Below are 14,936 nucleotides of genomic sequence, written 5' to 3'. Positions count from 1 at the left end.
GAGTCCCTGAATAATCAACGTGTACTCCCTCTGATCCTGCCTGGTTTCTAATACTTGGAGAAAATTTTATTATTTTAAACTGTTATAAGGATTTATAGTTCCTGAATCTTTGCTTTTGTGAAATATTTTTGTTCCTGTCTACTATTTACATGAAGCCAAGTCCTTTGTCAGGAATACAGCCTCTAATTATAACACTGTTCCTGTGGGAAAATGTAATTTGCTTTTCAATGATCCACTTTATGACATGGTCTCCAGGAATGTGCTGTTCTGCAATAAAAAGCAAGTAGAGACTGCATACTCTTGTAACTTCTTGCCAATTGCCTGGCATGGCAGGACCAGTGTTTATAAAGCAGTTCTAATTTTTTTGTTGACATGTGAAATCTGAGCTGGGAAATAATGACAGATTTCACTGAGATGGAGTAGGGAGGATGGATAAGGAAGCAAAATAGGAAGCGGGAAGGTTCTCTGGTTTTCTCTACAGTCATCCTGTCAGCAACCAAATCCTGTCATTCAGTGTCTCTCATTTTGGTTCTTTCTTCCCAGAAATAAAATGGTGGTTTCAAGAAAGAGTGCCCCATACAGTCAGAGGGGACACACTGGGGTGTGCTGGGTGGTCCTGAAAGGCTTCCTACTGGCATTTCTCAAGGGCTAGTCCTGCCTTTTCTGAGAGGATTCCCTCATTTCTCTGCTCAGGGATAATGTACTGTGACTTCCATTTAACACGTATTTGCAGAGGACAGGTATTAACTAAAGTAAAATCTTTTTGATGGAAAGTTTCTTAACCATTAGGTACAGCAACCAGGGCCAGACCCAATCAGCTGCTCTGTTCCTCATGGATGCTCTAATCTTTTTTTAAAAGATTTATTTATTTGAGAAAGAGAGAGTGAGGGGAGGAGGGGCAGAGGGAGAGAATCTTTAAGCAGACTCCCTGCTGAGCGTGGAGGCTGACTTGGCTCAATCTCACAAACCATGAGATCATGATCCTGAGATCATGATCTGAGCCAAAACTAAGAGTTGGACGCTTAACTAACTGAGCCACTCATGCATCCCATTCTCATCTTTTTCACTTTGGCTTTTCAAGGCTATTCTCAATCTCCCTTTCTATAACCCTTTGCCACTTAGCTCAAGGCATAGCTTAGACTGTGGCTCATGATTAAAAACAAATACTACACTGAACAGTAACGGATAATGGAAGAAATTATAATATAGATTCCCCAACTGTTTAACTTTGAAATCTAGATATGAATTATTCTGGAGTCCAGAGGCCAACACATCCCACAGCATCCACCTTGGGTCTCTATCCTCACCTCCTGGTCTGCAACCTTTTTTCTGGGGTCTGATTACCATCCTTCACGAAGACAGACTTTAGATGTCCTCCTTATCTGAAGTTCAAGCCACAGCATGTGAGTACCCATAAGAGATGGTTAAAGAAGGCCTATATTCCCTCCCATAAACATAATCTGCTGGGATAAATTCAACCCAGAATAAAACAATCTTTTGTATAGTAGAGCTGGATCTTTCCTGGGGATCGGGTTCTACAGTCAGTGTGAAGGCAAAAACCTGTATAAGAAATTAACTTCGGAAACCACTTGGCAGAGAGCCACATTGCCAATAGCAGCACCTTTGTCAGAAAGCCTAGCAGAGCCTGGCTGGCCCATCAAGTCTGGAAGAGGTTACCATCCCCTCAGCAGAACACCATATGAAGTAGCTGTTCTGGGTTTAAGGTTGAGTTTAACTTCACAATTCCATTTATCGTGATGAGATGCTTAGAGCGCTTAAGGCAGAGGGACTGAGAACCAGGTAGAGAGTCTCCGTTCCTGCCCTCTCCTGGGGCAGAAGTGTCCACACTTTTTAACTAGTTTCTCATTCTCTCCCTGTGTCCATTTTTCCCTCCTTCTATGTCTAGGGGTCTACAGGTAGAATCCTGTGGATTTCATGCAAGCCTGATCGGATGGCCTCAACATTATTTTGCAAAGCAGTTTAGCATCTCACTGTGGAGAACTCTAGTTCCGGAAATAGTATATTTAGGTTTATCTTTGCAGGACCAAAAACTCCATCAAAGTGCATTGTTTTCCCTTCAAAATATAGACATAAACTTTAAAGGTAAATTCAAACAATAGTCTCTAGAGAAAGGGTAAGTCTGCAGGCAACTTTGAAATGTGGCCCCTTGGCACATTGCAGGTTTTGGCCATGGAGATGTAAGCAGAGATTAGTTCTTACCCCATCCTGAGTACCTAGAACAGCACCCTCTCCTGACAGTGTTACTATTTGGAAACCCTGATGGTTCTCTTTGTTCTGTCTCAAATGTGCCTCACGCAAACCCGGCTCTGAACCTTCATGCAGACCGTGTGACCTGTTTGGAATGCTTCTCCTATCTAGTCCCTCATCCCTTTCCCTCCTCCTCCACTGAGACTTCCAACCTCCAACTCCTAGATCAGGACCCCTGAGCCACTCATGATCACAGTCTTTAGTGCTCTCTCCCCATCTCAATTATTGTACCATAAAATGTCTTTATGTTCAGGACTATTAAGTATGTCCTATGTATGTGGCAGACACTGTTCTGGGAATTATTGGTATATTAACATATTTACTCCTCACAATAAGCTTTTAAGATAGGCACTATTATTATCCTCATCTTTTAGATGAGGAAACAGAGCACAGACAGGTTATGTAAATTTCCCAAGTTCACATGGCTAGTTAATGATAGAGCCAGGATTCAGACCCAGAAGGTATGATGCCAAAGCCTATACTTTCAAAGATTTTATTCTTTTAAAGTAATCTCTATACCCAACATGGGGCTGGAGATCAAGAGTCACATGCTTTACTGACTGAACCAGCCAGGTGCCCCTAAAGCCTGTACTTTCAATCACTGTGTTTTACTGTCTCCCATTTGGTACTATACGTATGGACTCTATTTCTACCTGTCTTTTTATATGACATTCCCTTTCTCTCACTTTCTTTATAACTTCCTTCAGGGCAGGAATCATGATATATATATTTATTTATTTTCATAGCACTAAGAATTGTGCCTTGCATCAAATAGGAACTCAATAAATATTTGTTGGGTGATAAAATGGCAAAAATCAAAATATAGATCTTTATATGATTCTCTAGGTATGTTTTAGGCTTACTAAAAGACTTCCATTGGTTCTCATGAACACAGTAATAACAGCTTACAAAATACTGAAATAGGATTTGATTCTTAAGACACTCCTATGATGTGAATGGAGCAGATGCAGTATTATGCCTATTTTACAGCTGGGAAAACTGAGGCAGACACAAAGATGCCCTGCCTCCTCCATCACATTTAACAATGAGAAGGATCTGAGGCTCTTGATTTTCAGTCCTACACTATTCCACTTCAGATTTTGCTCAAGTCTGGCACAGTCAAATGCAGCCCATGTTTTGGCTCTGGGTGTATACACTAATAAAGCTAGATGTTCTACTATAAGTGGATAGAAATGGTAGCCCTGGAAAGATGTGCTGGGGCAAGGGAGGGGAAGGACACATTGCATTCACATGGTAGACCCAGTCTAAGAGGAAGACAATACCTTCATAACAATTATGAAGACAAGTTTCAATTAATGCTATGTTATCCAGTGGTATTTTCATCCATTACTGAAAATCAAGAGGTGGGAAGTGGGCAAATATAAAAAAACGTAGGAAATAATTCTTGAGAAAGGAAATAAAAAAGGAGGAATCAGTTACAGGAAGGTTTCCAGAATGTAAATTAGAGATTTTTTTTTCCTTTGGAGAGATAAGGTAAAAAGAGGAAATATTTGTTCTAACAAGTGAAAATTCAAATCAAAGCCAGAATTTGAGCTGGCAGGCCTTGTTTGGAAACTCCTTTTGTTTATAACGTAGGTTTTTCCCCTTTATGAAGCAGATGCTTATGCACGCATTACCAGTGTTGTCAATAATACTGTAACATTTGCCTTCCATCCCTTTGTTGCTCAGGGAACATGTTGGGTTTCCGCACATTTAGCTTTGCCATTTACTTCACAAATCGCAGCTGTGTAGTGCTACAACTAAGTCGATTTTACTGAGAATAAAAATTGAAAAAAAATTCTCCTAACAACCTTTCCAGTAATCATAGGCCTGAAATACTTTGGAGTGGATTTTTTTTTTTTAACAACTTGGTTTCAGTACAATGATGCTTCAATAAGAATCTTCCTGCAAATTTAATTCAAAAGGGAAACCTTTGTTGTTATTAAACACAATGGCAGTTTGTACATCTCCACATCATTATGTTGCTTCTCATTATGGTAATTCATTTGCTTCTGCTTTGTATGGATATCAAATAAAAATCACTTTCGCTCCTGGCAAGTGATTGACATTACGGAGACACTCTGGGAACCCAGCTAAGCAGTGCTTGGTGTCATAGCAAACACAATTAGCAAAATGGCATCCAGAGTGGCTTTATGGAGTTGCCCTGTGGTGAGTCTCTGCGTTTTCTATTTAGCAGGGCTGTAGGTTACTAGGCTTTGCTGTGTGCCATCTCTGTTTTCATCTTTGTACCATTTTCTATGTAAGTGGAACAGCGTGAAGACTTTGCGTGAATTTTACTTTCTCTCTCTCTCTCTTTTTTTTTTTTTTTCTGAATGGCTCTTCCTCAGGATTTGCTGGGCTTGGAGAGTACTCTGCTTTCTTAGGAGCCCACATTTCTCTATAGAAGGGTCAGTGATAGTTCCACCAAACATCCACTCTGATATCCCTGTGGATTTCTTTTTCTCATTTTTTCTGTTGCTCTCTCTTGCCACTTGTCGACTATTTGAGAGATACTGAGTTTTGCATGAAGTTAAAAAATAACTTTAAAGGTCATTACTAATTACCTTTATATTGAAAAAGAAAACAATTTATACTCTTCTGTGGGTAACTCTGAGGAGAGGCCTCAACTATGGCTTGAGGTCCCTCAGTCAATGATTATCATAAATGGGATTGACAGCACCTCCTGCCTTTTTGAGCTGAAAGACAGGCACAGCTTTTGGTCGAGCCATGAAGTGAAAGATCTAGATTGAGTTGGAGTGCCCTCCAGCCCTGTGTCCTCCAGAGCCACTGCCAGGGCTTTCCAGATCAACATAACTCACACCATGATGGAAGTATAAAATGTGCTTTCTGGAAGGGCCATAAAGGTCTCAGAAACCCAGCAGAATGTGGGAGGAAGAGAGATGGCAAGAATCTGTCCTCCTGTCCTACCTAATGGAAGGACTGCAAGACCTATGCCTCTGGATGCTCTTTTTCCCCAACTCTATTTCCTTCCATCCCCTCTCTTTGGAATTTCCTAGTTCGGTGCCTCCAGCCCCTTCCTGGAGCAATTTTTACTCCTCTTCCACATAAGAGAAGAATGTCCAGGCCTGTCCACTCAACATCCTTTATATTTCACACCCTTGAGAGCCTCGGGCTTTGAGTGGATGACATGGCATCTCTTCCTCTTTTGTTCATTGCCAGTCACATGGGCCCCTGCCCCATAAGTTGAGGTCACTGGGCTTCCAAGTTAGTCTTCCCAGGAGCAAGAACTTCCTCACTAATATTCCTAATAATCCAGCCCAACCTGCCAAGTCTAGCATTGATGTTTTTGACGTTCATACTGTTTAGTTTTAGAAGGAGAAGCTTATTTTTCTTGTTAGCATGACTTTGACCTTTTTCACTTTAAAATCATAACCCCTGGCTTTTCTGTACTAGGAAACATTTGACATTTTCATGGTTTATTTAACAAGGGTCACCATGCTATTTCTAAATGGCTTTCTCTTTCTCATCCAATGGTACCAATACTGATTATATTATTTATTCTCTCAAATCTTCTTTTACCTCCTATAGAAAGTCAACATGGGTTCCAGTTTATCAAATCCTAATGGTGTCAACTTTTATTTTTTATTATTTTTAAAAGATTTTATTTATTCATGAGAGATACAGAGAGAGGCAGAGATACAGGCAGAGGGAGAAGCAGGATCCCTGTGGGGAGCCCAATGTGGGACTTGATCCTGGGACCCAGGCATCCTTGGTGTCAACTTTTAAACTTCAATATAAAAATGAAATGTTGGGGGATGCCCAGGTGGCTCAGTGGTTGAGCATCTGCCTTTGGCTCAGGGCGTGATCCCGGATTCCCAGGATAGAGTCCCACATCAGGCTTCTTGCATGGAGCCTGCTTCTCCCTCTGCCTGTGTCTCTGCCTCTCTTCCTGTGTCTCTCATGAATAAATACATAAAATCTTTGAAAAAAATAAAAATGAAATGTTGAAATGGCATCGGAGGGCAACTATTTATCCCTGACATTCCCCTATCCCTTCTGGCAGAGAAATCTATGAAACACGTTGTGCATTTCCAAGGGAGAAGAGCATAAGGATTGGAGATAGGATTTAAAAATTATTTTTAATTTGTAATTTTTAAAAAAGATTTTATTTATTTATTTATTTATTTATTTATTTATTTATTTGACACAGAGAGAGAGTGAGAGAGCACAAGCAGGGGGAGGAGCAGAGTGAAAGGAAGAAGCAGACTCCCCACTGAGCAGCGAGCTCGACGTAGGACTTGATCGCAGGATCTGGGGATCATGACCTGAACTGAAGGCAGATGCTCAGCTGATTGAGCCACCCAAGCACATAAGAAGATAACATTTATCAATTCTTGATAGACCTGCATGCAGTTCTTGTCACCATTTTGAGTTTTGAGGCTCTTTTGTATCAGGGGTTGAGATTTCTCTAAGCTATGAAGAAGGAAGTGTCTTACAGATGATACTGGACATAAACAGCAATCCTCACTTGAGGTCTCGTGTTGCTGAGAGTGCTGGGGTGCCAATATGGACCTCAGGCTATCTCTTTTTTGGTACAAACATTATTTGTACATTGTAAAAATAAATTTGAATTTCTATAAAGCAGCCTTCTTAAAAAATATTAAATAGGAATTGAAATTTTCGCATGCATGCCCTTTATACCTCTCACATGCATCCATTTCTCTCTGTGCCCAGTGCACCTCCAATCTCCACTTATTTTTGCTGCCACCACACTAATTTAGGCCATCACTGTTCTTCCCTGGATTAATGCCTTTAGTCTTTCCCCTCAAATATTTTTCTCACATGTCTTTTACAGAGATTATTCTAAGAAGAGTATTGCATCATGGTACATGGTTGTTTAAGTCCTTTAAGCTCTATGGTTGCTCATCAGATGAATTTCAAACCTTTTCAGCAAGAAATAATTCTTAAGATCATGAGGGCCGAAAACATGTCTATCTTCTCATATCATGTGTTTTTGAGCCCAGCACATGAACTATGAAATAGGAGGACTTAGTAAATTTTTACTAAATCCAAAGTAACTCCAAAGTAACTTTAGCTCTCTCGGGGTGACTCCCTTACAGAAAGTGACTCAAGCATCCAAGTCATTTATATCTGGAAAATTTAATTTCTACAGCCACTGTGGCAGAGGAAAAGAGAGATGGAGTGTTGTGCAAGCACTTTTCACTATCTCAACCAAGAAGACCACATGGAGAGCCCACTGGCCAGACTAGAGGGATGGTCCCTAGCCTAACTACAAGGGAGTCTGGGAAATGTTATCGTCTTGCTTGCCCAGGAAGAGGAAAATGAAGTAGAACCTGGTGACTATGTAGCATTGTATCTGTCACAGAGTTAATTAGGAATGAACAACCCAGACTTTTGGGAAATGTGCAGTCTGTATTGTGATAGTCCAATCTGAGCCATGGAGGTTGGATTTCAACTTGTGAGTGGGTGTGAATGATTCCCCTAAAGGCCCTGGCTATTTCTATCATCAGTCATGCTGGTAAAAGAAGAAAAGGCCTTGAATTTGGGGTAGAAAAGGACCATTTTCACTATCTGCATCAGAGGTCATTACCTATGACTATGGAGTAAAGTGGTCTAGAGATTCTCATTAAAGGTGGTAGAAAGAAGGGTACAAGATGGGTCAATCTCACCATTACACTGCAGTCACCTGATATCAGGCAAGGCACTCTGAAGTTGGCTTTAGGGTTTGTGAGCATTAGGAGCTACAACAGCAATGGAAGAATAGATCATTCTGAGCACTCACTTCTATATATGCCAAACTTTTACTCTATCTTTGGCTAACACCACTGACTGATCTTGGCTGTGCCTGTAAGGCAAAGAGAACAGTGGTCATACTCAGATCTGTGCACAGTGCACAGCATGAGGTGGTACATTCTGTGATGACATAGGAGACATGAAGGCTCTGGTATTGAATGGTTTCCAGGCCAGAGTGAGTAAAAGGCCAAAGCAACGGCTAGAACTGATTTGTAAAACATGCAAGAATGGTCTAAAGAATCCCAGTGGTTACTATTTCTTGGATTGAGGGATAACCTACAGAACGTTCTGTCTTCCTTTCACTACAGCATTTGAGAGCCTGGAGTCACTATGGGGGAAGACTTGAAAAGAAATATGACCTTAGTTTGTAACTTGGTTGGTAAAGTGGGACATTTAAGTTACAACTACAGGGCACATGAGTACTTCACAGCCTGTGCTGACATACATTAGCCCTGACTTCGCTCCTCTGATAATATAAATTACACTTAGGAAAACAGATAGAAGAGCACTTTGCAAGAAAAGTTAAATAATGTTATTCATCATGGTTAATGATAAATAGTACCCACAACAAGAATGACAGCAAACTTGCCATGACAATAACAAACACTGCAAACTTATTTGTTCTTGATATTTTCTGGATGCCCACTTCTCTTATTTTAATCTTTGTTTTGCTTTTAAAATTATCCCACTCATTTTAGTGTCAACTTTAGTTGCTGCATTCATCAACTTGGAAAGCCTGCAGCCTTGGACAAAAGTGTCATTTGATGTGTTTGATATATTCAGCTCTACATCAGTAATCTATTTGCAAAATTGTCCAATTTGAAAGTGACACATTTGATTCACTTGACTTTCCTTTCTCTAGCACAGTAAAATTTGAAGGAATTCAAGAGATGCCGGGCACTAGTCACCAAGGAGAAAGGACAATAAAGGGATGTGTAAAGTACTCCAGAGAAAATTGTTGTGTGTCATTAGTAGTTGAACAAAATAAAGAGCCCTCTGAAGTTGAGCTTCTCTAAATAAAAGACAATGACATCTGGAGGGGAATGAGATCTGTTTAAGTTTGTTTGTTTGTTTGTTTCTTTTTTTTTTTTAGGCTCCACGCCCAGCATGGAGTCCAACAACAGGGCTCAAACTCATGACTGTGAGATCAAGTCCTGCGCAGAGATCAGGAATGGGATCCTCAACTGACTAAGCCACCCAGGCATCCCTCTTAAGTTTTTGATGTTAAACAGCTGACTCAAATTTTTCAACTTTTTCACATAATTGATTCTAATTGCTTAAGTATGCTTATTCATTGTAGGAAATTTAAGAGTACATTTAACATAAAAGTATAGAAAAACAAACAAAAATAATTACTCACAATCCTGCCATCAAAGAGAACTATTATTGTAACTTTGGTATAATTCTTTTTATTTTTTTTGCAATGTGTACGTACATTGCTATTGTTGCAAAAAGGAAATAATGTTTTACCTAAAATGGAAATCCTTATTTTAAGAAGCATGGTTGCAGGCTGAACTCCCACTGGAAATTCATGATCTAATGTTGCTCGATATCCACTGATCTCTCTAGTGTAAAGCATTATCAAACTTAAAGGCGACCCCGTCTTAGCTTCAAAAAAGCTTATTAGGATCTGAGGAAGGAATTAAGGCAAATACATGATCAGTTAGATCAAGGAGTACTTACTGAGTAATTGTGATATGACTGTGTCAGGTGACAAACTGTGGATATGAATGAATAAATACATGGATCCTGCCTTCAAAGTCCTTATAGTCTCACAGAAGACACAGGACGTGCCTTACACATGATATAGTAAGTAAAGATCCTAACCATCCTTACAAACCATAAGTACCGCAGGAGCTCAGAGGAGGGAGCAATCATCACTGGCTGATGCCATAAGGAGCACTTTATTGGAGAGGCGATTTGTGAGCTGAATCCTTTTAGGACAGAGGGGATTTGGAAAGAAAACAGTGAATGAGGTGAATGAGGTGACGGAGCCCCTCAGCCAAATGCCCCCAGGGCAGCCTCGCAGGGAGCTGTGGACCAGGACGAGGTGGGGAGAACAGGCTAGCCTGGATGGTGAGAACCTAGAGAAGGGAGTTTCAGTCAAGATCGTCCAAGGTCAATGTTTCTTCTCTATTGTCCACCCCCAGGTTCCAGAAGAATGCGTTTCTTTTTTGAACCTGGATCCCAGCAGATTTCACTAGTGAACTCTTCTTTCTAATATAGCCTTATTTCTTAAAAGGAACAGAATGATTTTCTTTCAGAATGTTTCATGGACTCACTGAGGCCCATAAGGAACCACAAGGATCGTTGAAGTCTAGTCCCTTTTGACTTGCAATATTTTTTCTTTCCTTATATAAGTTAATTCCAGTAAATGGAACACCTAGTGATACTCAGTTATCAAAGACTTGGTTTTTTTTTAGCCGATTCAGAAGACAGACTCACACCATTATAAACATGTGATGAGAACACATGACTGGAACTCTTCTAGAATGAACAGTAAGGAAGAGCAGGGATGTTAGATTTCATCACTGTTCAGCTGTGTGACCTTGAATAAATTACTTAATGTCTTTGGGCTTCAGCTTTCTTACTGGCAAGCCGGAGCAGGGGGAAGGGGGGTGGGGGGAGATCCCCCCTCCCATCCTTGCCTGGGGTTAGTGTGAGAATTAACTGAGATACATATGTAATAAGATTTCTAGGGTGAGAAATGTGCTTAGTTACTGCTAGCAAGTACTATTACAGAGAATAGGGAGCTGACTTTCTCGAGGCCTGCTCTGGGGTTACCTAAGGATTAGAACCGGCTGTAACGTGTGGCAGTTTGAATGTGCTGCAGATGCTTTAAATGGTGTTTGGGACGGAATTGACATAACCTCTTAATGACTAAGCATTAAGCTCGTGAACATAAACACCCTGAATTCAGAACCTATTAGATGGTCAAGGAAACTCAACCACTTTCAAAGCATTTTAAAAAAAAATCTTTTAGTATGAGAAGTGTTTATTTTTCATCTTCATGATTACAATAGGGAGACATTTTGAGGTTACACCCTAATGAGAATTTATAGCATTTGTTTATGTGGCAGATTAAGGGAAGATTTTTAAAAAGTACCTGTTAGATAGTAGATTAATTTTTTGGAAATTTAAAACTTACTATGTGCTATTATTCAGACCAAAGACCAGTCCACCAAGGCAGAGGTGAACTGCAGAATTGTATTTTCTGGACTCTGTGCCTTTGGAGAAGCTCTTCTATTTGCCTGGATACCATCTGCATTGCTACCAAATTTTTGCAAAGATATGGCTAACTTCTGTTTATTTTTCAGGGGGCTTTTCTGCTTCCCCAAATCTTGGTTTAGGGTCTTATCCTACCTGTCTTTACAGCATTTAATCCCTTCATAGTGTTCCCCTTTCACATTTATGGAAGCTAAATAGTGGGAATGTGGCTGAACAGTATAAACTGTTTATACACTTATACTCTAAATATTTAGTAAAAAAGGCTTTTAGCTAAAAAAAAGGATGCTCTTCTCCCCAAAGATCCAGGTGTCTCTTAGCTTTTAGTAAAATGTAACTTCTGCAGCTTAAAAATAGGTAAGATCAAAATGTTCCAGGCAGTTTCATCAAGCCTTATTCCTATTTCTTCAGAAGTCAGCTTTTTGAGTCCTTGAGTCCAACAGCAGTACAGGTTCCAGATGGTCTGTATGATTCAAGTAACTCATGCGCATCATACAACAAAACCTAAAAAATGTATTTGAAAACGTGTTCTATGGACCTTACCCAGAAACCCTTTGGCCAGACCAAGTCTGATGATTTAGATTTCTTTCTCCACTGCTGAAGTCAACAATGCCCACTTATCAACCACTACAGCGGGAGTAGGAAAGGTGCTTCCATGAGCTCTGTGGGTTCCTTATGGGTCTGTGGGTTCCAAGAGGGGAGGGGCTGTACTATGTCTAGATCCTCTGAGCTCAGTACAAGGCCTATTACACAGGAGGGGCTCACAGATATTTGCTGAATGAAAGAATGGAGACTCCTCAGTAAGGGCTGGGGTGGTCCTCTAAATCTAAGCCCAAATTATTAGAAGCTGAGAGCTGACTTCCTCTTTCTCTTTTTTAAAGTTAGGAAAGGTTCAGGCTTGGGATATTATCATCACTCAGTCGCTTCTCTTGGAGGGGAGGACATCTGTCTGCCCTGCCCAGAAGAGATTTGGCTAAGAAACTCTTTTTAATGCTACCGAGGAAAACAAACACACACACACACACATATAAAAACGGTTCCTTCTGTATCAGAACTATACTTTAGGTTTAAGACCTTCTGAGATTGTCCTTTTTTCCTTAGAGAAAAGGTGCTTAATTTTTATCAGATTCTCAGATTCTATGACCCGCAAAGGGATAAGAATAATTGCCTCAGAGCCTTCCTTAAAATGGGCTCAGAGGGATCCCTTTTGATATTGTCACCAGGTAAAAAACAGTGAAGATGCCACTGTTGGAATATTTTATTTTCCTCCACGGGCCAGTGCCATCTCTGTGCCTGTTTGCCTTGCCAAAGAGAGGTCTGGTGGATGTAAATTAACTTTCTTCTTAATTTTATAGTAGAGGTCAATGGCCTGCTTACTTGTCCTGCTTCACCTCCCCCCTTCTAATAACTTCCCTACTCACAAGTGAGAATTAGGATTCTTATTTTTATCACATAGAAGCTTGATGCTTCAGCAACTGAACTACCCTTTCAAAGGCTTGGTTTCTTCATATCTGAATATAATGTTCCTCTCCTCTTAGTATAATGTTCTTAGCTCACAGGGTTGTTCGTTCATTCACTTATTCACAATGGAGGGTCTACTATGTACCAGGTAGTTGTTCTGGTGGTGAATGGAACAAAGGAGTGAACATTCCAAGGGAAGGCATCAGATGACGAACAAACAGGACAACAGGATATTAGTCACTGATGACTGCTATGTAAAGAATTCAAATAGAAGGATAGAGAGTGACCGGTGGCTAGTTTAGACTGAGCCATCACGGAGTTCTTCTCTGAGGGGGTGACATTTAGGGTCTAAAGATCAAAGCAGAGGGAGTAGCAAGTGCCACAGGGCCCAGGCAGGCATGGGCTTAATGTGTCTGCAGAATGTCAGTGTGTGTGGCTGGTGGGATCCCAGAGGTTAGCAGGCTTGGCTTTGAAAGTCACTGTAAGGAGCTTGGAGTAGATTTTAAGTACAGTGGGAGCCTTTTGGAAGCGTTTTAAGCAGGGGAGTGCTGCGCTCTAAAATACTTTGTACAAGATCACTCCAGCTGCTGTGTGGAGAATAAATTGTAAAGACTGAAGGATGAAAGCAAGGAAACTAATTAGGAGGCCACGCTAGCAGGCCCAGCTCTGGATGATGGTGGCTTGGACGGGGGTGGAGGTGTACAGACAGAGAACAGTGGAGGCCTAGAGGCATGTGTGCGAAGCACCAGTGCCCATGCTCCGTGCATGGTGAGCACTCAATAAAATCTAGCTATTATCCTCCTCATCATTATTACTATTGGCTTGGTAAAATGAAATGGGACCAAGCAATGGGTCAACATAACAATAGTTTTAAGAATATTACTAAAGCTAGAGCAAAAAAAAATAAAAAATAAAAAATAAAAAATAAAGCTAGAGCAAATTCGGTCAGATGGACCAAATCTTGTTTGTATACCGCAATTCTATTAATGTTATTTTCCTGATCCTGTTTTAGATGCAGTGTTTTCAATATTTTTCTCTCTGTGTTTTAAGAAGAAATCCATCATTTACTTCTTTCAGGACACACTGTTTAGTCATTTTGTAGTGAAAGAATCCTGATTATCTTCGAATGACAGATGTGAAAGAGTGAATTCTAAGTTGTGTGGAAGAGGTAATATATTGCATTGCTCTGGAATTTATTATGAGCAAGGAGTTGGAAAAAATTAGGGAGTTAACATCCAGGAAGAAAGCAAAACTTTAAAAATGACACAGACAGATTAATATATTTATGCATACATGTCATGCAGTCTGGTGCCAGAAAAGCCAAATGAAGAAGTAATGTTCTGAAAACAACTCACAATTACTGAGACTACTAAGCTTGGAGGCAGCAAAATATGAAGACTAGTGACATTCATACATCTACAGTTGCTATGGGGTTACTTAAAGTTATGAGAGAGAGAGAATGAACTATTCTTTTTCTTTTTTCCCTTTTTTCAGAGGTGAGTCTTGGGATCTATGCTTTAATAAATGCACATACCTCTTCAGCCTACCCTTATCAGGCAAACTTGTATTTACAAGCGAAATTATTCTGAGACACAGAAGTCTTAAATGAAAGACAGACATCGCAATCCCTTAAGGTCATGCTGATCTCTTCAAATGTTAGAATTCGCTAGAGTGAGGTTGGCTTTTCAGCTAAGTGACCCCATCACTTTAGAGTAATCCCTGTAATAAGTATAAATGTAGCAACACATTCCAAGAAAAACATGAAGCTCTAAGTGATATTCTACTAGGCCAGAGAGTTTGCTTTCAAAATGTGGACACCAATATTCTCTAAGCAGTGTGGTTTCTAGATATGCTAAAACAGTTATTCAGGCATCCTGAGTATCCACAGTGAGACAACAATTTTGTCAGTAAATTTTTTTCTATCTTCAAAATTCTTCTATTTGCTTTTTTTTTGTGGTGGGGGCTTTTGTATGATAAAAGTAAAAGTTTTCTGTCTATCACTAGTATAACAATATCATATAACACTATGATCATTAGAGACACCCCTTGTATATGAACAACAAAAAAAATCATCTAAAACACAAACAAAAAACAGTACTCCCAAAAGTATGCTCTGTGGATCATCAGTTCTTCAAGACATCACTTGAAAGGAATCTTAGACACAGTGACTCAGTATTTCCCTCTTTGATCTACTTGAGCCCCACATT

The 14,936-nt window shown here is 40.1% G+C and overlaps 1 long non-coding RNA gene across 50 annotated transcripts in view; it reads right to left on the bottom strand.

Annotated features, from left to right (window-relative positions):
* LOC144314152 (uncharacterized) overlaps nt 1–14,936 on the bottom strand; it is a 240,698-nt gene that overhangs the window by 86,663 nt on the left and 139,099 nt on the right. The gene's annotated exons all lie outside the window — the stretch shown is intronic.

This window comes from Canis aureus, chromosome 5 (genome assembly GCF_053574225.1).
Source record: "Canis aureus isolate CA01 chromosome 5, VMU_Caureus_v.1.0, whole genome shotgun sequence".
NCBI lineage: Eukaryota > Metazoa > Chordata > Mammalia > Carnivora > Canidae > Canis > Canis aureus.
This window is presented reverse-complemented; position numbering and strand designations above follow the sequence as displayed.